A 26,333-nucleotide genomic window follows, 5' to 3' on the forward strand; every position below is an offset into this window, starting at 1 on the left:
GTGTCCATTTCTGAAACCAGCTCAGATGGCTTTAACCCCTCCAGACAGTGTGGAATTAGAGGTAGTTTCAAACAAATGTGGATTCAGGTGTTCACTGTGAGATTACAATCCTAAAGCTCAGAGGTGATACACATCATGCTTTCCCTTCTGAAGTGTAGTGGTATATTGCATGTCTGAATGAGTAACAGAGCCTTGCCTTTTTTTCTGCCTAAAAGGTACTTTACTATTCAAACCTAAATTTGGGTTCCTCTTGGTTCTGGTTGAGATTACACTGCAAGCTGCTTTGTTTAGAGATTTTAAAAATAGGCCTTAATCCTGCAATGTGATGCAAAGGAGTTGGTGGTTGAGCTCGTTCAAAGCTTTGTAAGGAACTCTGAAGCTGTGTGTTTCACATCCAGGTCTGTGTTTTCATAGAATGATGGAATGGTTTGGGTTAGAAGAGACCTTAAAGCTCATCCAGTTTCAGTCCTCTGCCATGGACAGGGACACCTTCTTCTAGACCAGGTTGCTTCAAGCCCCATCCAACCTGGCCTTGAATGCTTCCCCTTGAATATTTTATAGTCATGTGAAGGTGCATTTTCCATTAGAATTTCTTGCATCTGCATTTCTTTCTAAATATAATTTCTAAATTATCCCACATAAAAGATATTTTCCTATAGATGAGGTATATACACATATTTAAGAAAATGGCTTTTATTTGATGGTGACTTTTAAATATAAATATTTATTACATTCTTAAAAAGATGTTTAACAACAAAAAATTATGTAATCCCTTATATTTAGTTTATGTAAGAACAGTTGTACTCAGTTGTGCTTTTACTGGTTTTTTTTCTTCTTGTCTGTGGCTGGAAATTCAAGAATCCCATATTTTTGTTGCTTTATTCCACTCAAGGTCAGTGAAAGTGGGCTTTTTGAGTGGTGGGTTGATGCCAAATGCTTGAGTTATTGTTCAAGGTGTGTAGTACTGATAGTGGTCATGCTTGGCTGTAGTCAGGGTTGAAGACGAGCCACATCTTGTTTAGCTTGGCCTCTCTGCTGTGGTTTTGGCTGTGTGATTTTTGGCTTGATTTGCTTTGTTTTGTTTTCTTCCCATTATTCCAGAGAGGATACGTATTTGTTGAGCCTTTTACTCAGCTTTTGGCAAACTTGACTCAAGTTTTGAGATGGAACGGGGCTATTTTAACTTAAGTTCTGACAGTTTAGAATCACTGCAGTGACTGTTTCCTGGCCACTTCCCTTGAAAACTTAAGACATTCAATGCCTTGTCAGGAAGACAGCCTGGGCATTCGCTGCATTTGCACTTCTATTAAGCAATGCTTTCTTGGAGGATGTATATGGCATGGGAAAGAGTTTTTGTCTTTAGAAAACAGCTTCCCTTTCCTAAGCAGTTTGGCTACCTACCCTCTCATGGTAGGTAGCCAAAGGACCAGTACTGCTTTTTTCATATGACAATCTCTTCTAGCCACCTTCAAGCCTTCTTTCTGGCAGAGGATTTTGCTTGGTTTTAGCAAGGTAGTCTTAATTAAGTTGTCTGTAATTTCACCAATAGTAAGAAAATCTAATGTTTTCCTCATTGGTTTGCTGAAAATAATTTCTTACTGAGATAACTTCTTTCTGGATTTATTTGACTAGTGTACAGTCAATTGCTGAGGCGCTATGTAATTAGCAATAACTAAACTAAGTATACTAAGCTTATGCCAGACTGTCAAGTACTTTGTGAAAATTAATTTAAATAGACAAGGGCAAGACATTCCTGAAAGGAGAAGAAAATGAAGATTGGAAATGGTCCATGTGTCCCCAGCAGCAATCTTTTTCCATGTCTAAGACAGCAACATTGGAAAATGTCCTTTTACTGATGGCAGACTTGCAGGTTACTGCCTTGGACTGAATCTCCTTCTCTCATCCAAACTGCTTTTTGGATCCCAAATTTCCTTGATTTTGTTTAATACTTCTCTTTCTTGGGATGGTTTGATTCACTGTCCCTCTGTGGCCTGAAGCGCTCACTACTAAGTCATCAAACCATTGCAGCTCATTCCACTGCAGCTCACTGACTGCTGTGGCCTGTGTGTGCCTGAGCAAATTGCTGCAGCAATTTGCTACTCGCCCTGTGCTAGAGGTTGCCTTCCTGCAGCAGAGCTGGAATGCAGGGACTCAATTTCACAGTCCAGCACCTTAGAACAACTTGCTTTTAGGTCAAACTAATTCACATCCATGTTTCATACACAGGTGTGTGCGTGTTCTGTGGACTACAGTATAGAGACAAAGGGTTGAAACAGGCAGATCCACCTTAAAGCAGCTCCGTACCAGATCAGCTAGTGCCTGTAAGCTGCGTGGTTGTAGAGAAACAGGAGCACTGCCATAGTAAGACACTTGGGAGGCACTGGTAGTACAGCTGTGCTGCTTTGAATACTCGAAAGGTAATTTAGCGCTTTGGATAACCAAAGAAAGCACAACTTTGCATTGCAATCAGTTTACACTCCTTTCTGTGTGATATTCAAAGGATGCTTCCAGAAACGAATACTGAAGTGTGACTGACAAAATTCTGCCTCTCCAGGAGCTGTTGAGTTAACAGGAATCTCAGCCCCTGTCCAGTGTGCAATGTGTGGTCCCTCAGCTTCTCTTAGCTGGAGGATTTGAGATTCACAAGAATTCCCCATTTCTGGGCCTTGTGAAACAGGATTCCTGCTGGTTTCAATTCCTTACTCGTTCATAAAAAGTGGACCTGGCAGGGAGATTCGGAGTGTGGTGGGAAATGCATACATGTGCCTGTGATTAAAACAGAGTCCTTAGGCTGGACATCATCCAGCCCGCAGGCGAGGATCTCGAGACTTTTGTAATTCTGTCCTACAGTTCTGCACTTCCCCTCCAACAGCAATCTGCTAACATGGTGCAATAGGCTGCATCCTAAACTAGTACAACTCAAAACATAGCAGCTGAATGAACGTAGGGTTATGCAGCATTATTTTTCAAGCTTGGCACCTTTGACAGTGCTTTCAAGAGGGAGTTTCGTAATTCAAGTCAGTTTTTCAAGGCAAAGGCTGCTTACCCATGGGCTGTGTGTGGTCTACCAGGGTAATTAATCTGGCCAGCTTCCCAGGATAATTTGGAAGAGGTCTGTAGGCAAAAGAAGTGGTTCTTTAGCTGGGATAGCCTGCTCCTAGCTATCTCCTTTCTTCTCCCTTTCGCCCTTATCATGTTATTGTTTATGGCAGTATATTTGTTGTGATGGGGAAGGGAAGGCTGAAGCATGTGGTCCTGCGTTTAATTAGTGTCTTGTAATGGCTGGGCAAAACTAGGCTGGGTTAGATGACTTCTGATGTTCCTCTGACTACTTACAAGCAATAGGGCTTAACCAGGATGGGCATCAAATTTTACTGCTCTTCTGAAATGTCAGGAAAACAGTGAAAATGTAACTGGGGTAAATGTCTTTTTGTCTGTCGATGAGGAGCAGGAAATTTATTCAGATGAGTGCTGTTTATCTGCATGGGATGTTTTCTTTAACAGCAACACATTTGCTCCTTAGACATGCAGAAACACCTTCCAGGTGTGGGCAGGATCTGACCCAGCAGGGTCTTCCCATGGTATCTTTGCTGGTATTTCACTAGATGTGGCAGTTTTCAAACCAAAGAACAGTTTTAGTTTATCCCCTTTGCTGTCTATAGAGTCTAGAAAATACGGACTGTTATCTTCCTGCTTGGAAAAGGTGTTCAGCTACTTGGCCGTCAGAAGCCAGAAAAGTGGCCTGGGGTAGGAGCAGTATAGATGTGCATTCCTGTTGCAGTGTGGGAGTCCAAGAAAAGTCTTTTCCCTCTTTTTCTCTCTAGTTCTTGATATACTCAAATATTCAGTGGCGCTTCTTCCTGGGTGCAGATGAGAGCACAGGTTCTTTGATACTGATGAGACTTCATGCTTGCCCATATATGGGTGTTCTGTCTTCTGCAAATTCTGGAAAATAATAAAACCTTGAGCTGGACAAAACAAACTCCAGCAAAGCAATTGTATGTAGCTACTGTATCAAGAGGGAGAATTATGCATTCAAGGAAGAGATCACAATTAATCAGAGATCTGGTCTTAAATTACCTGTTCTGAACTGTCATGAAGTTCTGAAAAGTCCCTGTCTTTCTAAATCACCTGAAGAGGAGTCTACAGCCAGTTTGTGTGCCTTGAAGACTGGGTCACAAATCTGTAATGTTGGCTGGCTTAACCCATCTGATTGCTCTCCCTGAAGAAATGATGCCTACTCCCTGTTTTAGTCCAAGTCACTGGCTACTGGATTCTAAGGGACAGTTTGCATGTGCTCTGTTATCTATTATGCTCTAGAGGCATATGGCTGTGATCCTAAAGGTTCCAGGTTCCTCTGGACAGGTTATGGGTGGTGCAGACCCCTTTCATGGGTATCCATACCGTGTTCTAAATAAAGCCTCCCTCCCTCTGTGTGAAAAAGCATATCCCATTTCCTCTGGAAGCCCTCTCACCAGCTTGCCTACTGTTAGTTATGGGCTGTTCAGCTCATGCAGATCTAGTTAATTACTCATTCAGAATTAAAGTGGTTTTAATTTGATAGAGTTCCGTTTGCAAGTATGTTAAGACTTTACTTTTGATTGAGAGTGTTTGCAGAGGGCTCTGTTTAATGATTCAATTTTGAAAGCTAATTCAGGTTAATGTTCTTCAGCATGTGTTCTTCCCTTCCTGTCCTGTACACTCAGGATTTTAATTCTCGCAATATGGGAAAAGCCTGAAACCAGGAACCTTAGCCTGGGATAGCAAAAGCACAAAAAACTTAAGAGACTAGTGAGAAAATGGTTTTGCTAACCCCATATTCACCTCCTGATATTGGATAAATTGGATGTCTGTGGACCCATCTGGCACTGCAGGGGAGTAATATCCTTTATGACAAAGACATTTTACTTAAGGTTTTCTTCCAGTTCTAGTCCAGAAGGGGGAAATTGATTTAGCTTGTGATGTTAGAAACCAAAATAAAGGAGTGTTGAGACAGAGGGCAAGCTGCACTGTGACACCTTCTGTGCATTCAGACTAGAAACAGGATCCTTTCCTTATTGCAGTGATCTCTTCTTCACATCTGTTGCTCCCTTCCTACTCAGACACATGTGAAGTCACATGTGCTGTGCTGACAGCACTGCAACTGTTCTCCTGGAATCAAAGGACTTCTCATATAAAGCTCCTTTGCTCTTGCTGTAAATGCTAGCCCAGAGGGAACAAAGCTCTGGACTTACTTCATCCCAAGAGGAAGCCTTTAGAAGAAAAAGGATTTTGCTGGGAGTGTTTGGGAAAAATATCCTAGGGGCATTTTTTTTTTCTTCTGTTGATGCCAATCTGACTTGTTTTTGTAGATGGCAGCAGTTTCTAAGAGCTGCCATTTCTGAATGAAAGGACCAGGACCTTTGTGGAGTTTGTTTTAGTCTCTTTTTCTCACATGAGGAAGTGAGATGCAGTAACCAGATTGTGCCTGTTGTATATCTGATCTGTAAAATACTAACAGCTTGTTCACAAAGTGCCAGAGGCAGTAGCCCATTCATAAGCAGAAGATGAATGCTTAAAAACACTAGTTTTGAGGTTGCACTCAGTGGTTATTCCTTTAAGAGACGCTCTCATGTTACAGCACTTGTGAATTCTGCATAGTTCCCTGGCCATCAACTTCTCTTTTCCTCTGATTTAGTGGTTGGAAGCTCCCTGTGGAGCAGGAGCACTGCACAGCCAATGATCTTGTCTGGACTAAACTTCTAGATGGATGGTCTTGTTTTAATTTCTTTTTACTTATTTGGGTTTATGTAGCTCATGTGGTTTCTTCTCCTCAGTAACCAACAGCCGCAGTGTTCATGGCAGTAGTGTATCAGTCCTTTCTGGGGAGTAGTGGGCCTGCAAAACTCATCCAAAACTCTGACAGAAGTGTGTTTTCCTGGGGTAAGTCCTTCATAGAACCAAAATGCCTTGCCAAATTAGGTTGAGTAGGGATGTAGTTTTGGAAGAAAATAAGAAAAAATTTGGGTGATGTCATTCCCATTTCACCTTCTGGGAATTGAAAGTAATTGTCTTTGGGGTTTTTTCTCTTCTCTGTCTCTCTCTCTTCTTTTTACTTCTAAATTGGAAGCAGCTTTTCATTTTAAAGCCTTTTTTTGATGCATGTACAGCACATAACTGAAGTGAAACCCAGACATTTAGATTAAGGCATAATCATTTTATGGGAAACTATTTCATAAATTTCCATTTGGATTTGTCAGAAAGCCAAAGGTTTTGAAGGATCAGGATCTTTCATGAAACCAAACCTCAGTTCTTCACAGAGCTTACATGCTTGTCCCTGTAGTGGCTCCCACCTAGATACTGCAGTATACTGCAGTGAGGAATACATGTGAAGATCAGCAAAGACTTCAGCCTAGTGTAACATGTCTGGTCCTCTCTACAAGAACACCTGTAGTTTCACTTGTGTGGTTCTGAGGTTTGGCAGTGATGATTAGCTGATACTATGATCCCGTTGCTTGCTGGTGACTGTTGAAATTATTGACTGTCATACTTGGAGGATGAATGAAGTATTTAGTGATTATCTTGAGCAGTGATATGAAATGAAGTTGGAGAAATCCCTAATCTCAGCCCTATAGGCTCATTCAAGTCTCCTGTTGGTGCAGTCTTATAAGTGCACCGCAGAACTCATCTGAAAGAGGAACTGAAGCTGACCTTTTGTACTATTGAAGTCTGTCGAAACTTGCCTTTTGAAGCTTGGACTTAGCTTGTGAGTATTGTTTCACACAGTATGCAAGTGGAACTCATTGCATGACTGTTGTGGGAGCTACATTGATAGGTAACTTAATACTGATACTTCTCTTTTTGTGTGAAGAAGAAATCTCACTGTTTTTTCTTCATATGTTGTAGCTTGTCCCTAAATTTCGGGGAACCAAAGATGCACAAAGCAGATATGATTCTTCATGCCTGCTGTCACAAATACTCCCCTGAAAATCGTAATGGCAAGGATGAAGATTGGTGCATTTGTTAGGAAATGCAGCTTGCTAGTAGCAAAACATGATGTGGAACCTCCTCTTTCCCAAGGCTGGTTCGCATGCAATTGCACATTTATAATCTCTGAGGGATTAAAAAAAAGACTCTCAAAAGGCCAAGATGCCCATTATGAAGCTATCAGGCTGGAAAGCTGCCATTTATTAGATTAATATGAGCCTAGTCAATTTTTCAAAACATACATTAGAAAAAGAACAATGCTTAAGTGTTGCATGTGTTCAAGGTGCTTTCAGCCATTTATGGAATCATCTTCAGAGATACAAAAGATGTGCTTAAGCAGAATTTGAAAAATATTTAGTTCAGGATTTATTTAGTCATTGTAGAAACCAGTTAAGATGCTGGGTCTCAAACATTTGTGACTTCCTTCCTCCTTGCCCCCACTCTTCGTCCTTCTTGGCCTGAAGGCTCTTTGTCCAGCTTGGCCTGGTTGCCCATTTCCATGTAGTTTGGAGTGGCTCCCCAGCCTTGCCTGAGCCAGTAGTACTCTGCTTCACTCTTGCTTTAGAGTCACTCATTTCTTCATTTTATGGTTTGTCTTTCACCTAGAGCTAAGGTGCAGGGGAAGGTGATGGTGCAGGCAGCCACTCCACCACGTGAGGTCAGAAGGGACTTGGGGTGCCACCACACCATGAGGCACATGGGTGGCAAAAGCAGTGAAGGGGCTTGAGGTGGTGCCTTCCCCTCTAGATGTTCCCTATATTTCCTGCTGCCTTTTGCCTTGGCTGCTTCATTTCCTGCTTTGGCTCTGCTGCCTCCTTCCAGGTACAGCCCATATCTGTGCTTCTGTTGTTTCAGCAAAGTGATCTGTGCTGAGAACAAAAGTTGCATGTGAACTGTGCTTTGCCTATAGCTGTGAGAGTGCAGGAGTGTCCAGCAGGGAGCAGAGCTGTAGAGCTGGGCTGACCTTCCCTTGCACCTTCCATTGTAGCACACTGGGGAATGAAAAATAACCGAGCTGTGCCAAATGATGTCTGGTACAAAACACGCTTTGCTTTAACAATTGCCCTTATTTTGGCATTAATGGATTAGGAGAAAAACTGTCAGGGTATTGGAACAGGAAGTTAAAGACCTGAAAAGTGGAAAATGATGCTCCAGGTGACAATGAGAAACGGCTTTCAGAGTCTTAACACAAACTTTTAGACTGGTTGGTGAGTTGCTTCATTCTTTGTATTCTTTTCAGCTTATAAAATGATACAGAGATTAAAGATTATCACGCTCCTTTCTCACAGCTTTTGCCATTTACTATAAACACTGTACAGATGAATCAGGAGTGTTGCTTTGGCTAAGAAAGTTGGCGGCATGAGAAGTTTTGATGAAATTTTCCTTACACATTTAGAATAGCAATAAGCATGCAGTATTTCATCCCTTTTTTATGGTCTGGCTGTGGCTGCCTGGAAGTACAACCCCCTGGGAAAATCTCACACTGCTAAATGTGTTTTCATTCTATATCAGACCCTTCTTCTCTCCAGACTTCTCCCCTCAAATCTAAGGTTTTTCATTGAATGGAAAGTAATTTTTGAGACATTCAGTATTTTCATTCTACTAATGTAAAATCATAACTGTAGCCTTACAGTTCTGGTATGAAAATCAAATCACAGGAGCAAAATAACATAAAAATATCTTCCTTCAGTACCTGTCAAGGGAGTTCACTCATTAAACTATTCTCGCAAAATGTTTAGACTTTTGATAAAACTACACTTCCCACAGAGAACATGGTTCTGTCTCTCTTTGGCTTTCTCAGGCTAGGCTGGCCAGCAGCAATCCTGTTGACTTTGCCTTAAGATCTGAGCTACAGTTTAAAGCAAAAGCTTTACTGTATTTATATGTTTGTGAATTTCTGAGAATGATGCTTGCTATAACTTCAGGCACATTATCCACAAGAAATAATAGAGAAACTGAAGCAAATCTGGGCTGTTGATTGGAGGGTAGATAAAACAATGTCAACAAAATTACATATTGATAGCATCGACAAGTGTGACTTTTTTTTTGTTTGTTGTAGTAGCCAAAATTGATGCTTTTATGCCTCATGATAGTTAAACCAGTTATTAATTTGGCATTCTTGAGTGACAGGAAGAGAGAAAAAAATTGATCTGTAATAGCAAAAATGAGCAGTCTTGGATCTTAGCTGGTGGTATTTTTTTTAACCCTGGTGTAGGTTACAGATTCCAGTCCATTCATTCTGTAAGGTTATTATTATTGCTAGCATATCTTTATGCCTTCATTTTCTTTTAATTCAAAGACTTAGAGCAATGCTTTTACTGTCTATAAATGAGCGTTTCTTTCAAATATGCCCTGATGTAAAATGCTGAGAGTGTTAGCTTTGGCTTTTTTCTTTACCTACTGTATACTTTTTCTGACATGTTAGATTAACTTTCAGCCGCAGGCCAATCTGTCAAAGAAACAGGGAATGTCTCCTGCTATGACAGATTTGCCAGAGGCTGAGGTTTGAAACAAGCTGGGTATTGCTTCTTACACAAAAGTAATTTCTCCCTACTGAAGAGAGCTATCACTGAATCAGCTGAACAGAAGCCTCTGACTTGCATTACTAGGTTCTGATCAGGAAATCTGCAAGAGGCATTTTTTTTAATAAACTTATATGCCACAAAGGGGCTCTGGCAGTGTAACTGTGGGAGAACTTTCAGCAATATAAGGTCAAAATAATTTCCTCAAGGATATCAGGAATCCAATATATATTTAAAAAAACTTTCCCTGGTTGACTTCAGTATTGTTATCATACTGGATGAATATACTACTGCAAAGATAGACCCACAGGTCAGACTGTAACATACAGGCAAGACATGCACTATCATCCTAGCATCTACTCCAAAAATAACCATCCTACTCTTTGAACCTGACTCAATTTACTGTATGAGCTGAGCGAAATTGTGCCCTCTGCACCCCAATTGTCCTGCCTTGGCTGTAAGTATTGAGGCACTAGAAAATGCTGTGCATCCTGAGCTTCCCTTTGCAGCATAGCTTCTTCCAAGGGGATATCAACAGCCAGCTCTTGAAGCAAGTCCAACAAAGCCTGGGATCTTTGCAGAAATATCTGAAAAAGAATATCTATTACAGGTGTCCCTGAAGAAGCAATCTAGACAATTGCACAACAGCTACAGTGCTGCTGGGCAGCCCATGGGCTGAAATGAAGTCACACTTCATTCATCTGGGACTCCTTTTGTGGCAGATTGCTGTTTCCTCTCTTCAGGACTGGCTGGCAGAAGGAATGTGGATAGTACAGCATAGGGAAGCATTATGAGAGAAAAGAGAGGATTAGGCTGGGAGCCCTTGCTGCCTCTTTTGCCTTCTGTGATATGAGTGTTCATGCACTGTATAAACTGGGAAAGTGGAATCAGTCTTTCATTTTAGTGGGCTTCAGTACCCCTTATGTGTAAGCCAGACCCTAAGATAGTGTAAGAAGAACCCTTTATTTGGCTTGATGAATAAATTAATCTCTGTTCTCCTCAGGCATGTCATAAAAAAACTTAGACATGTTTGGACCCCTTCTGGCAGTGGAATAACTGAAGCTGTGCCCATTTCTGTAGACTAATTTAAGTCAGTACACCTGTATTAGGTCAAGGATCCAGCCCAATTAAATTGGAGTGACAAATCATGCTAATTTTAAGACTCTCTCCAGAAATGCATGCATGTCTGCTGTATTACCTACTGATCACAAAGTTCAGAAACTGCTGGTGATAATTTAAATGCCCCTTTGTAGAGTGGAATCCCTATTTGAATTTTACTTTATACATACATACATATATATATATATACACACTTCTGGAGACCAGTAATGAGTGCCTGGAGACCAGTAACGAGTGGTGTCCCTCAGGGATCGGTGTTGGGACTGGTCTTGTTTAACATCTTCATCGCTGACATGGACAGTGAGATTGAGTGCGCCCTCAGCAAGTTTGCCGATGACACCAAGCTGTGTGGTCCAGCTGATACACTGGAGGGAAGGGATGCCATCCAGAGGGACCTTGACACGCTTGTGAGGTGGGCTGATGCCAACCTTATGAAGTTCAACCACGACAAGTGCAAGGTCCTACACCTGGGTCGGGGCAATCCCAGGCACAGCTACAGATTGGGCAAAGAAGAGATTCAGAGCGGCCCTGCAGAGAAGGACTTGGGGGTGCTGGTCGATGAGAAAATGAACATGAGCCGGCAGTGTGCGCTCGCAGCCCAGAAAGCCAACCGTATCCTGGGCTGCATCAACATGAGCATGGCCAGCAGGTCGAAGGAGGTGATCCTGCCCCTCTACTCTGCTCTCGTGAGACCTCACCTGGAGTATTGTGTGCAGTTCTGGTGTCCTCAACATAAAAAGGACATGGAACTGTTGGAACAAGTCCAGAGGAGGGCCATGAGGATGATCAGGGGACTGGAGCACCTCCCGTATGAAGACAGGCTGAGGAAGTTGGGGCTGTTCAGCCTGGAGAAGAGAAGGCTGCGTGGGGACCTAATAGCAGCCTTCCAGTATCTGAAGGGGGCCTATAGGGATGCTGGGGAGGGACTCTACATTAGGGACTGTAGTGACAGGGCAAGGGGAACGGGTTAAAACTTAAACAGGGGAAGTTTAGATTGGATATAAGGAGGAAATTCTTTCCTGTTAGGGTGGTGAGGCACCAGAATGGGTTGCCCAGGGAGGTTTTGAGTGCTCCATCCCTGGCGGTGTTCAAGGCCAGGTTGGATGAAGCCTTGGGTGGGATGGTTTAGTGTGAGGTGTCCCTGTCCATGGCAGGGGGGTTGGAACTAGATGATCTTGAGGTCCTTTCCAACCCTAACTGTTCTATGATTCTATATATGTAAATGTTGTGAATGGTAAATAGATGATGATATTAATTAATGTTATCTTACTTCACAGAGGTTCTGGTTTTCCTGTACGGTTGCATGAAAACACAGTGTAGCCGAGAGGCCTGTGAGGAGGTAGGAAGTATAACTCAGTACTACATTATTAAAGTCCTTGCTGCCAGGTAGAGTCCCTGGGTGTGTTTTAAGAAGAAAACGCTGTTCATCTGTTGACATGTGGTGGGCTTCTAAGGAATAAGAAAGCCTAAAGACTGGAGGTTTCAAAGTTCAAGGAATGCCAAGCAGGTTTCACATCTACTTAAAGTTGCAGATAATGTTGTATGGGCCAGGGATCTCCTGTTGCTGGCTCCCCACATGGGCCCTTGTAGTGAGACTGGCTGTTGTAGGAGTGGTACAGGGAAAGAGGCTGTCCCTAGGCTTTTCTTTTTGAGGTGATCAAAATGTAAGCAACACAAAGAAGTACTTTGGGATATTGCTGGTGATGTAAAAATGCAGTGAGTTGAAGGACAAAAAAGTGGGAGAGGAGAGACAGCGTTTTCAACCTACATGAAACAGCTGCTGGAATATCATAGCAAGAGACTTTATTTGACAGAATCATGTAGGGCTGTTTCACTTTGAAAGTGTGCAGGGCTTTAGTGACAGCTGTATAGGTATGTGTTTGTAAAAGAGATGACATACGAAACGTGTCAGCTTGTTTGAAGTATATGCCACCAGACACTGGGGGAGGGGGACTTCACACTGGAATGGTTTTGGAGGCAGCTGACTTTGGGCACAGAGGACCCGTGAAAAGGCTTTGAAAGTACAGGATTTGCTCTTTGCTTTTTATTTATTTATTTAACCAAGTTTTTTTCAGCTATTTTGCAAGTCCTGATAAAGAAGCCTGATTTTTAAAGCACATTCTGGACAATTTTATTTTCATCTTTAACAATAATTAAAAAAAGTCTGTAAGCATAAAAGCAGTGAGGATCTGCTGCAGGATTTCTCAGGAAGGTTGCTGAAGTTCTGGATTTGACGCAACTGGAAGAGTTTTTCATCCAAAATAACGCTAATATTTTATAATTCTTGACGTGTGTCCAATTCTGCTTTGGTGTAAGTTTCTTCAGAGTAGGGGAAAAGTGATCAAACTTTGTGGATAATATTATTAGAGAATAGCTTTTGTAGTTACAAACAGCTCACTCTGATCCTGCAGAAAATTTCTTAAGAGTAGGTCGCAATTTTGCTTGAGAGTCAATCTTATCAGTAATTTTCATTCTAGCCTATCCAAACTATCAGTTTGGAAAAGAGAATTTAGAGTAGATGACTGGATTGGGTTGATGCAGGGATTAACCTCTACCTACCATTTAATTCACTTCAGGCAATGCCTAATAGTGTTTTGTTCTAACAGTTCCGCATTTATTTGCTTTATGGTTATGGGGTTCCAGGCACTATTTTTTTTGCAGGAGGTGATGAAAATCAGTGTTAAAATGCTTTAACTTGAATCTTAATGCCACATGCTCCTAAGGCAGTGGAGTATCTAAGCAGGAGGAAAAGGGAGACACCACAGAGAAAGCACTTATCATAGAAAATGGTTTCCTGAAAGTAGATGTTATGGCACATTTAGCATCTATGCAGTAGACTAGTGGAGCATTGCAATATGAGTCAAGAAGGACGAAGAGATCAGAAGGACCAAGTCATCCTGGTGGCTCCCTTGAGCTTAAAAAGTGGGGTCAAAGAGTGGGAAGTTGACTAAAAGGAGAGAGTTGCCTGTTCTGATAGGGACTATAGAAGGCAGGCAAGGCTGAGTGCTGTGGGTGTTTTGAAAGCCCTATGACGGCAGAATAGCTCTTGTTTTAGACTGGGAAGGTCAAAAGAGAGGAATGGTCAAAAGGTTACCAAAAAGAGGAAACAATGCATGTTGTGAGGAAAAGGGAAAGGAGGGGGGAAGAGGAGAGGGGACAAGGGAGGAAGACAGCAAAGAATGGAGTAAAGTTTGGCTTCAGTTATTTCTGCTCCATTTCTGAAGTGCACAGAGATGAGAAAGCTCCTCACCTGCCTACGAAGGGCTAAGAAATTTTAAACTATCCGGGGTCTTGGTCTGGGTCCCTAAACAGAAAGCTGTAAAGGAAAGGTAGGCACTGTAGGATTCCTCAAGTGAAGCACTCCATTGTGGAAGTGGAGAAAAGCAGAAAAGTTAACGTGGCCCTTTCGTAAGGAAAATGTGTGCAGAACAGTAATTTGCTGTGGAAAAAAACTTAGCAGGGGGAGAGGCTGAGCCCTGGGTTCTAACTCAAGTTGAGGGAAGTGCCTCTAAAGAGTCATGTGTCATCTTGCAATTGAGAGGTCCTCAGCACAAAGCAGCTTTTTGCTGCTTGCTGGGCTGATCTACCTCAGCCTGGTTTCCAGGGTCTGGGTATAGAATAGTTGTCTAAAAGGGCTACTGTAGCCATTAGATTTACCAAAAGAGAGAAAAACCTCACACTTTTCCTTCATCCCGTCTACAGGAATGCTGGCAAAAAGATTTCACATGTGACCTTTGGCGGTACAGTAGTGCCTTAGTGCAGGTAATTGTTAGCCCACTGCCGTTATGAACTTGTACTTTACAAATAATTGCTTATGGCAAATACTGATTGCTGTTGTGAACAGGGCACCTGACAGGAACCAGGTCTGCTTGTGGTCTGGAAAGCACCTTACTTATCTGCAGACATTCAGTGTGGCTGCACCCCAGATGTGCAGACACCAGCACACAGTAGTGAGGCCATCATGTTTTTGTTTTGTTCCTAAATGTCTCTAGGACCACAGCCTTAGCTCTTCAAACAGGCTGAGTGGACAAGATTGCAAACCCGAATAAACAGACATCAATGGTGGGGGCTTTTGTGCTTATTCTGCCCACTGCTGGTGTGCTGTGGAGCATTAGGGGACTAAATTACACTTCTGAAAAACAAATGAACAAAGTAAATGATGTGCTGTGATACCCTTGACTGGGCTTTTTAATAGCGTTTGTTTGCTTACTTGCTAATTTGCAAGGTCTGGTAATTTGCGATTGGCCTCCCAGTTGTTAGTGTGAATTAGTGTGACTCTATTATATCAGAGGGACAAGCAAGTCAATAAGAAAAGGAGAATCATTTCATGTTCGTGAAGCTACAGGAAAATAGCTTGAATGTCTTTGCACTGTTTAGTGTGGTATTTATCTCAAATTTATTTCATATTAGCTTAGCTCTAGTTCATTCCCTCTCATGTAAATAACTGTCCAAAAAGAAAAGTCTCTCCTAGTCTGTAGTGAAGGTGATCTCTTGTTATTGTTTGTTTGAATACCTCCATTGTGGGCCTTATATCATTTTTATGGTGGTGTAAGAAATGTGTCATCTATGTAGCATCTGCACAGGGTTTTCTGAAAATTAGCCAGGTTTAGAGCATTATATTTCAAATCTGTCATAGTGATTTCAGTGGTGATGTTCTTTCATTTTAATCAAATTATTCTGAGGGTTTTATGTGTTTGGGGTTTTTTGGTTTTTGGTTGTAGGCTTTTGTTTCTGTGAGAGAGAAGAGCCAGGGAATGCTCTCTTGACAAAGTCCTTAAAACATCCAGTTTGAAAGAAAGCAATGTTATTGTCTTACAAACCCCATCTGGCTTTACAATAACACTAGTGGACAACACTTTGTGTCCCATTATTAAGCCATTCGTATCTGACCCTTGGCATGAAAGGATGATCTTACGGTCATAAACATAGTGCTGAGAGCTCTCAGAAGTTTCTTTTCCAGCACTTCCCAGTTTTCCTTGGACATTCTGGAAAGATCATTTGTTATCATAACCTTAAAAGGAAAGTGTTGTTTAAAAACAAGACATTAAGTAATCCTTCTTTATGATATTTAACTGGTTTATAAAAAAAGATCTCCAAAGTTTCAATCCATGAATGCATACTGACTGAACTAGACACGTCACGTATGTAAGAACGTATGTAAGAACGTAAAAACCCTGTATTGCTGGAAGTCAAGAGAATTGTTGCTTTTTTTTCTCTCAAGAACAGGAGTAATTTATGGAGTGATTCTCTGGAGTCTGTTTATCCTGTAGGAAAAAAGAAGGAATAGAATAATACATCTGAGGAACAGAATCAGTATAATTAGTTGTTGTCCTTGTCTTGAAATTATTGCTGCCAATGAAACTGTATTTGTGAGTGCAACCTTCATTTTTTGCTGTTGAGAACGCTTTAATTGCAGGTTGTGCTTCTGAGGCTGTGACAGCCAAGGTTACCTAGTGTTTGAGCTGATTCCCCTTTCCATCTGTTGCTTGATCCTCTGTTCCTATAGATGCCAGATTAATATTTCTTCCTAATATTCTGGCTCCATTTATTCTGTAATATGCTATGTATAGTTGCATATTTAAAATCCCAAATATGATATAAAGCAGCTTGAATACAGAAAGCATTTTATTCAGGGGCAATTATTTTCCTTTATGGTTCAGCTGACTAAGGAAGAAGACAGTAAGGTGAATTTCTCCAGGGACACATTAAGATTAGCTGGAGATGTGGGCAGGTTCCTTCCCTTCCCCTCTAAGGTTAGCTATGGGCTGGTTTACATAAGTTTTACTGGCCTGATTTTTGGTTTTGCAGTTTAACGTTCCCTTTTATTCATGGTTCATGGACTGAAGTAAGATGGGTTATACTGATACAGGTAATTTTGTGCCAGTTTAAAACTGTGAACACCTGGGTATGGAAGATGAGTTGTAATCTACTCTTAAAATTGCACTGGAAAATGTTTTGGGTTTAGTGAGAGTTATCTGATATACTCAGCAGAGAGATTTTTCTGTTTCTGAATGAGGTAGACAGTTTCATTGCTACCATGTGTCTTAGACTCAACTTTATTATACAACTTCCATTATCCCAGAATCTAGATGATGCATACTTACTAAAGGACTGTTTTTATTGTTTGTGAGGCCACTATAAAGATGGAAAACAGGATCACTTGACTGATTAAGGGGAAAGCTTGGATCACCTAATAGCTGTGTCTAGTTCAGGTAAGCCAATTAATACTGAATTTAAGTGCAAGAAAGCAGCTGGTGATTGAAAATTCCAGACCTAGACTATCTGAAAGGCAAGTAACAAACTGGGGAGCCAAGGTCTGGTGGTCTCAAGTGGAAGGTTGCTTTGGGTTCTCAAAGCTTCCTGTAGCAACGCTTGAATAAAAAAGCTTCAGTGCATGGTCTGAGCAGTGCCTTGACCCTCCGTCAGCCACATGTCTTGATGGAGCAGAGGCTTGACCCTGAGGACATGTCTATGAATGTCAGAACATCCATCTTGTCTGGTAAGGACCCCTCATGTCTAGCTTCATTTTGTTATATCAAACAAGAGGATGGGGTTGTCTGGTTATGTTGCCCTAGCAAAGTGTAGGTTGTGTCTTATAGTAGTGATATGCATATATTAAGTTTTGGTTTTCCATATCATGACTGAAACTTTGTGCTGAGGTTTTCTTCTGGGTGTCCTTAAAACTGCAGGTTGACCTATTAGGATGACAACAAATTGCCAATTTTATTCATTTATTTTTTTAAGTATAGAAAAAAATCAGTGTGGCCCATGCTAGTCAGAGGAGATGTTTTGCAAGATCCTGCCGGAAATTACCAGGCTTTCACTAAGCTTAAGAGGAATCTGGACTAGATTACAGTGGATGTCATAGAGCTTTTGACTCCTCAGCAAAGGCAATCAAGACAGCTTAGGGTGCTGCGGAACAGCAGTGTTCAGTGAATGCAGATTTCTGAATTAAACTTTCACGTTCACCTTCGGGAAGGAGATGGGTGAGAATTCCCCTTCACAGTGGCAGTCTGGTGTAGAAGGAGGCAATGAATTGCTGGCCTGCTGTTGTGTTTGCAGCCTGTCTTTGGGGAAACGTCTTTCCATGCTTTTTTTTTTTTTTGTGAGGGGATAGTGAGGTGAGAAGCACTGTCAGATTCAGACAACCCTTAACCTAACCAAGAGGGACAAGTGGAGGTATATGTAAAATGTATGTATGCATAAAAGTATTATCCTGTGTTTGTAGACATCATAGTGCTTCTTGCTGCACCACTTCAATGTAACTACTGTGGTGTTTACCTAAGTGCATATATGACTGATTTTATTCTTCTGGTGTGAATTTTCTAGTGTGAATTACTCTAGTGTGAATTTTCTGTAAATGTTTCCAGTCTGTATGTCTTTGTTCTGTAAGTCTACACCCATGCGGGCACCTTCCTCATCCTTACAAAAAATACATTGGAAACCATTTCATTAAAATTGCAAGACTGCCCAGTCCCTAAATGCCCTGTCTGTTCTTTGAATGTCCTGGTATCTCACAGGGTGCTCTGAGCAGGCTTTGCAAAGAGCACATCTGCTGCTGTTCAGTGGGTTCAGAGCACAGTGCTGCTGCAACTGCACCACAGCCAGCCTTGGAATAATTTTCTCTGTTCAGACCAAGTGTATTAACATTTGAGATTACATTATTCTGTATGACTCACCTAAAAAGATGAGAGGAAAAGTCATCATGGGTGAAACAGTGTGAAACTCCTGTGCGGCATCTGTGCCAGCTTTTGGTTTCTTCTTAGTTTAATTCTGATTTACCAGCCATTGTAGCTGTGCTGTTTAGTTACTGCCTGGGGCAAGGTTTGATGGTGTGGGGAGGATTAGGGGAATATATGCATCCTTGCTCTGTGTTTTCAGAAGATGGTGTCTATTCTGAGGGTTCTTCGGGACACGTTTGTGCAAGCAAAGCTACTTCTGGTTTTTTATTACTTTATATTTAATTCAAAGGTGAACTGCAGTAATGGCCTTTGCAGGGAAGTAGTTTCTCTCTCTTGTTTTTCCAGATATATACCTATGTTTTCTTCCCAAACTCTACATTATCCCTGGTAGTTTTGTTGAATGACATTTTAACTATTCAAAAGCTATTTTTACTATTCAAAGATTGCAACACTGATGAATGTGCTATGTTATTGCCAGTCATGTCACCTGTAGTCACTGCCTTTAATGCACTTCTCAAACTTGTCTGGTAGTGGTCTTGCTCCCAAGGCTGTTACAACTTCTAGTTGATATTTTCAGAGTATTCCCGGGTTCTCAATTTCAGGGTGGCAATGTAAATGCCTCCTGAACAGGATGTCTGTGACCCTTAACTCCTTGGACCATATTAGAATGATTGGGAAGACTCTTCATTTCTTCAGAGCTCGTGAATCTGTGTCTGTATTAAACCATGCAGACTGAGGAGGCTGTTGAGAAAGAACCAAACCAAAACTTTGCTCCCCAGCCAAGGACAGTTTAATGTTCATATTAGCATGTTTTAGACAATGGATAGCTTGATGTCTGGGGTCATAAATTTTTTAAAGTAGCCGTACTATGTCACATTTCTTTTTGATCTGAGCTTAAATTTTCATTTACTTTTATATGTTGCTGGCTGAAGGCCACTAGTTTTCTATCATGAGAAATGGTTGCTGAATTAGATTTGCTTTTTTTCCCAGCTCTGAAGAGATGTGCATTATCAAAGCAGGTGTTTGGTTCAGAATAAGAGAGGAGATGGTTCTGTAGGGAATACACTTAGAAAAGCAATACCATAAATAGGTCTTGTGTCAGTGTTTGCTGTAATGTCTTGATATGTGTCATCATGAATTATATATTATTTCAGATTTATCACTTCTTCCACTGATAAGGGACATTGCTTCTTTGAGTTCTCTTCATGGCTTAAAAGATTTACTGATACATTGAAATTCCCTGTATTGGAGATTCAGATGAACTTTGGAAACTTGAGATAAGAACTATAAATCTGCTATAAACTAGGAAGCCATTTCTCAATGTGTGTATTTATTGACAGAGTCTGTACTAGCTTATTCTTCTGCTTCTCATTTGTGTGCATCAGCAGAGGTTTTCTTTTCTATAGTATGAACAAGAAGTGAAAAAAATTCATGTTGGTTATATAATTTATAAGTAATTTGTCAACAAGGTGGTAATCTTCATTAGCGCATCACCAGGTATCGCCTCAAAGGAGTAATTGGGGAAAGGGTATTCTGTGCCTTGAGTACTACTTTCAGGTTTTATTCTTTTGAAATGCTGTGCCATTGAGGCTATTTTTAAATACAAGTCTAGACTTAAGTCTTTATTTCTGAACTTTAAAGTAATGTTACTAAGAATTCTGGGCTAGACAGCTTATTTACATTAAGTTCTTTATGCAAAGTTGGCTTCACTTAAGCACATTTGAAAATTAGATCCTTTGGTGGATGGCATGAGGGCAGTGGGCAGGGAAGCCACTATAGACCTTTCAATATAAAACCCCATTTTAGATGGAAAGAGGCATAGCATATCCTTGATCTAACCTGCCAAGACCTAACCTGTAATATCGCCCAAGGTCTAATTTGCATGGGAGAGCAACTGGGACAGCATTGGACCATGCAAGCTGTCGCTGGATCTCCAACAGGAAAATTGTACCTGTGGAGATACACATATAAGCAAGGTCCTGAACTGCAGACCCTGAATGGATTCATGCAAAGAGGTTCTGAAAGTTGTGTAAAATTATTTTTCTTTCGTAGCATTAGCAGGATTTCTATCAGTGAAAAGCTACTGACAATGATATATCTGAACTCGATTTTCAGATTCTAAACCTTTTCAAAATCTTTAATGAAGATTGGGCTGTGGAAAGCAATGAGTGAAGAGTATCTCATTTCTAGCAGCTGTTTTTCTCTGATCCCCATTGAGTGGCATTTTGTGCTTCTATCCAGCTCCTTTTGTTTTTCAACTTATTTTGTTTATTGACGCACAAATTGATATTGAAATTTTGTAATAGAACTTCATAACAAGCAGCATAGATAGAGAATCCACCTTCTCTTCAGGTCTGCTTTCATCCCATTTTATGGTTCAACTGAGTTAAAGATAAGACTCGGATGACTTCCCCAGGGGACCTATTAGATCCAGATGGAGAATTCTCAGTATCGCTTCCCTGCCTTTTACCCAAGGGCAGATCAGGGTCTGGTTTACCCCATTTTCCTGATAGGGCTGTGAAGAGAAAAACAGCTTTATTTTTACCACTGCAGAGGTGCTTTGTATTGCTGTGACTTCATCTTCTGTGTTAGTTCTGGCCACTGAGAAATGTGGCAAGGTAGTGTTTTAACTTTGTTCATATTGCCAAAATGAAAGCTCTTTCAGACAGTATAAGCCTCAGGACACAACCCCAGTATTAAAACAGTAAGTCTCCCTGTGTATGCCACTCACTCTTCTCTAGGCATTCAATCATTTGTCAGCTGACACAGACATTATGGACCAACCTACTGAAACTTAGAGTCGCATTGCAAAACACCCATACAGAATGGGGAGATTCTCTGTTACAATTTAGGGATAGTTCAGACAAGTTTTTGATCCAGTTGTACAGTGGGGAGGGATGAGTAGAAATGCATTATGTGTTAGTGGAAAGGAATGCTCAAGTTCAGCAGCTGATAGTATGAAGAAAAAGAATGTAGGAATACTTCCTCACCTCCCACTGCATCCAGAGCTTAAAATCCAAAGCTTTCAGATTCTGGCTATTTATCTGTCAGACTTTTAAGGACAATTGGTACTGATTAAATATTGAAGCAATCTAAATCAAGACAGCATTCTTTCCTGTGCTTTGTAGTTACTAAAGACCTGACTCTTCAGCAACAGCAGCTGATTTCTTGGCATCTGTGCAAACTGTCCAAGGAAAGCACCAGTAGCTCTAAGCTGCTTCTGTTTAGCTTGTGTGCAGCCTCCCTGAATGCATCTCAATTTTCACAGCCAAGCTAGCTCCTGCCTGGCCAGTTTGGCATGTGTACCTCTGTGCATTTCCCATGGATGCAAGGTTAATGCTGTGTGTGGGTCTGTGTTGTGGGCTGTGGCAAGTGCTTGTGAAGTTTAGGGCTGTCTCTGTAGATAGATCTTCCTCAACTTCAGAGGCTTCTTGCATCCATGAAGCTGACGGTTGGACTGGGTTTTGCTTCTCAAAATAACTACTATCTGCTGAGTCTCCCCAACTGCACTTCCAAAGTTTGGATTAATGGAGGTTTTCTGACTTTTTGTCAGTCTCATAGTTCAGAAGATGCCAGACTGTAAGTGGGAGACTGAATCTTGGACAGTCATGATCGAGCATCCAGTTTGCTGCTTAGTTGAGGATGAGTGATAAGCTTTTACTGATGAAACATCACTACATGGAAAACTGCTGTTGCCATCTTTTACTACAATAGCAACACTTAGGTGTTCCCGTGTTATTAAATGGTACTAAATGATAGAATAAAGTAGTTTTGATAATTTAGTGCCTCTTACTGAATTTACAAAGGATGGTTGAGCTGTTTGGAGCTTTAGATGACACACTGACTGGCTGCTGGGATCAAAACCAATTGATTTTTTTGTCTACAGTACATACCATAAGAAGCAAACAAGGATGTTTTCTTTCTACAATGGGTTATAAAGGATGAAAGCACTCGGTGATGTACAGCAATGAATTGGACCAGTGTTGAATTCTTATGTCTGTCTGAATATGTGGTGTGTGTAGAAATCGGAGCAAAAGAAAATCCTTTTCCTTGGGGAGTGGGGAGGGGCTGCCTTTTTGCAGCAGGTGGTTTTGTTCTGCTGCAGATCTAAACCTAGGTGAATTCATTGGGATGTCTTTTGAGTTGGTCATGTCCCAGGCATCCCAAGCTGAGAATAAGTCCAAGCTGGTTTTACACTTTCTGTTAGACTTTTTGACTGCAATTCTATCAGGAGACACATGCAGACAGTGGTGCGTCTGCATAGAGCTGCTTGCAATAACAGGACCCGTATATTTTCATTTTGTCTTCCATAATTTAAAATAAATCCTCTAGATTGAAAATAGAATGCATTGCTTGTTACATACGGGGGAAAGTCTGACCAGTGTAATAGTGTTGTATTTTTATATTTGCTGAGATGAATGGATTCACTTTCTTGCATTTCATTTGCAGAGGTACTTTCCAGCTCTGCTCAGCTGAACAAGATGAGGGGAATGGTATCCAAGTAGGAATTTTCTTACCCCGAATCTGTGAGCTGTTATCAGCATTGCTGATGTGCAAGCTGCTGTTTTGTTCCAGTGCAGTGTAGGTGAGTTTATATTAAGAAAGCTATCACTAAATTTTTAAAGGTGAAATTTGTTACCCTGAATTTTAGTGTGTTGTATTTCTATGCATCAAGCCTGATCCTTTTTGACTTCATGCCAATATAACTGGCACCTTCACTCAGTCCAGAGTTCACCCATCAGTAATTAGTTTGATGAGAAACAGCAAAGCGTCTGTTTTTCCCATACTGTAATGCATATATTCACCTTGCTGGTGTGTTAATAGCACTGATGCATTTGTCCGGATCTTGATAAATGCAGCGAGATAAAGGTTGTGTATGAGAATAAAACACCCACAACTGCTGTAGGCTTAATCTCTTTGCCTAGGAAGATGTAGTTTGCATGTGTAGCCCACTGGAAATAATGATTTTAGGTAGCCTTCTGCATCTGATACAGAAGGTGTGAATTATTATAGCTGCTAGAAACAAGCCTTGGTGCTTTATTCGAGTTGGTGCATGACATGCTTTTAGCTATGGAGATCCCTAGTGTGCTGCATGTGGGTGGCAGCTTTCTTACTGGTGTCAGATATTTTCATAAGGAGGGTGCAGAGGAGAACACTGAAGTATAGGTCAAGAAATATATTTTATTTAATGTTACTTCAGTTTTTGCACTAGTAAACTGAAACCAGTAAACACAATGTGAGCATGTTGCAAACTGATACACAACTGATGTCCTGGCATTTGTGCAGATCATCTTGGGGATGCATCCATGGGGAGCATCTGCAGGTTTTGGAGCAGATCTGGCTGCTGCTTGCCCAGCTCAGCATGCAGGTAAATGACCTGTTCCACAAGTCCATCTCCCTGCAGGAGTGCTGTAATGCTGTTAGTCTTTGGAGTGCTTGTAAAGTCTGGGTTGCCTTTGCAGGTAGGTGTCATTCAAACTTTGGAGTCTTTTGGTCCCTGTAGAAATTAGGACTAGGGTCAAGTTTGTTTACTTCATAAAATGAAGACTTGGAGCACAAGGTGTGGTGATTGTAGCAGAGCAAGCTCCAGTGGCTGTTCTAGCTCCACCACTCTTCACACAGAAGAGAATAATTTGACTGTGTTAGTTTGAAACAGCAATGTGAGAAGAAGATGCCCTCTGCATTTGTAGATTACTTGTTTTATTTTCTTTCACTGTGGTGATGGTCACAAGTGTTATGTAAAATGTCAATCAGAACCCACAGGAGTTGAGAAGTTCAAAGCACAACTTTCAAGAGACCCCCTAATGCCTTATGGGAGTAACGCTGTGTCCCTAGTCAAAAAGCTGTGCTGTCTGGCATACTGATGGGAGTATTATTGAATAACCATAGTACAGGATTTGCACTCTGGTTAAAAAAATATGTCAAATACACTGTTTGGAGAAAAAAAGCTCTGAAAAAGCCCACCTGTTTTCCTAAGTCTTCCTGATTTCTTTGGTTTTGTATTTACTACTAGTATTGCATGGCCATAGGAATATAGACTTGTAAACTATCTGGACCCAAGAAGTGAGACTTCCTATCTTTCACTGAGCGCTCTGTAAAATGCAGTCTTTCTAAATGTGTTCCCTGAGTATGTCAGCTACATGCCAAACCCCTGGTTCTGTGTGAACCATGATTAGGGACTACTTTCCTCCTCCACCATGCAAACCTTTTTTGTATTGTTTCAAGCCTCTCCAAAATACTGTCTCAGTTTACCCTTTTGTGAGCTCCTGTTATAAAGAACTATACTTACAACCCCACCATGGGACTAAGAATAAGCATCATAAAGCTAAATATGAAAATTTGTGTAACTTGCAAGCCAAGAGCACAACCATGTGAGGTATTTTGACCTCTCTGAGTGTTGACATGGTGGTCTTAGATCAGGATTTGTGGACTTATTTACAAGAATAACTTATTTTAATCTTTGCATCATGTGAGTGGAAGTGTCAGGCAGTGAGGTTTCTAAGAGGTCTTGTAGTTCCTGCAGTGGGTCCTTGCTACAAAGCAAGACCTCTTATTTTTTTTTTTCTGTGCTGAAGGCACTGATTTATGTGCCTTTATTACTCTCTGAGCAATAAGAATAACGAAGGAAAGTTAAGAAATAGGATGAAGTGTCACTGTGGCAAGCACCATGTATCTATGGGTTTCTGGACTTTGGACTATGGTGTTATTTTCTGCCCGTAGTGGGGACCCAGCGGGTGTGATTTGGTGCCTTCCTGGCACTCGCACCTGTAGGTGGCAGCATCTTCCTGTTCTATGGGATGTGGTGGCCAGTTCCCGGCTTTCCAGTGTGATTGGGGAACTGGAAATTTAAAAGCTAGATCGTCCCACTTCCGTTTTTAAGGTACTCTGTTTTACAAAATGTAAGTGTGAGGCAGGGCTTGTTTGACACCTCTGTCAGACTGGCTTGTTCTTTGTCCATCACTTTAAACATGGCTTCTCCCTTAGGTTCTGAGTCAATTTTTCTCCTCGTATTTTAATCCACTCTGTTCTCAGACTTCCAAAGCCTAAGATCTGTTTCAAGATAGAAGCAGGGACATGTAGAACAGCTCTCTGTAATACTCTATTGGCATCTTGGTAAGGAAGAGCAGATAATGGGTATTGAGAAAACTACGCATCATTTCCACTCCTGTTCAAATATACGTAATGTTGTTGGAGCCTAAAAGAGTCCAAAATAGCTGGAAATAAATCAAGTAATATTTTGACTTTTAAAAATGTCATTCTCATTTCCTTAGGATCTTCAGTCTCTGGATTAGGGCTGTTAGAAAAGAGACATTGTTATCAATTTGAATAATAAATGTGTTGCATTAATGTGTGAATATTAATAAGAATAATTAAGTAAAAAAAAAAAAAAAGTCTTAAATTTGTTCCAGTAAGATAAAAAACCAACAGAGCAATAGAAAGTGGGATAAACCAGAACAGTGAGAGAACTTGTTCTAGAAAATACTAAGAGGAGTGAGGATTTAAAAAAATCTAACTCCGTGAACTGCTATTAAACTTAGGCTGCTTTTTCATTAGAACATCAAATTGGATCTCTAGCTGGTCTTCAGGGAGAGTTCATAACACTTGTACCGCTGGGGTATGCTCTTGTAAGAATCATCTTGCAGCAAAGACCCGGGACAACTGCTGCTGCACCTCATCTCTGGGTGCTTAAAATGGAGTCTGTAAGAGTACCAGTAGACAATGGCCAGAGACAGAGGGGATGGAAAGATGCTCACACAACCACTCACAATAAGGCCAACCAACCAAGGAAGAGATGGAAGCAGATGTCTGATGTCTCTTGTATTGGTTTCCTTTGCCTAGGGATTCCTTTTCCATTAGAGCAACCTTCCAGTGCTTGAAGCATCTAGACAGGTATTCAGTCTACTGTGTTTCTTTACTGATGGTAGGTAAAGTCACTGTTCCAGAAGGGCACTACCAGTATTGCTTTGGGTAATAGTCTAGCATTATCTGCCTGGGTGCTGCCCAGTAACTGCTGTTTATCTGGACAATGATATCAGACTGTGTC

The 26,333-nt window shown here is 41.1% G+C and overlaps 1 long non-coding RNA gene across 2 annotated transcripts in view; it reads left to right on the forward strand.

The window, feature by feature from the left end:
* The window catches only part of LOC136018677 (uncharacterized), an 83,881-nt gene that overhangs the window by 15,460 nt on the left and 42,088 nt on the right, over window positions 1–26,333 (forward strand). The window contains exons 3-5 of one of the 2 annotated variants that reach the window (XR_010614527.1): window positions 11,885–11,946; window positions 22,739–22,874; window positions 23,576–23,631. This is a non-coding gene — a long non-coding RNA (uncharacterized LOC136018677). Of the gene's footprint in view, window positions 1–11,884; window positions 11,947–22,738; window positions 22,875–23,575; window positions 23,632–26,333 lie in introns of those variants that run through there. The other variant, XR_010614528.1, reaches the window with a different exon arrangement.

The sequence above is a fragment of the Lathamus discolor genome, chromosome 8 (genome assembly GCF_037157495.1).
Source record: "Lathamus discolor isolate bLatDis1 chromosome 8, bLatDis1.hap1, whole genome shotgun sequence".
NCBI lineage: Eukaryota > Metazoa > Chordata > Aves > Psittaciformes > Psittacidae > Lathamus > Lathamus discolor.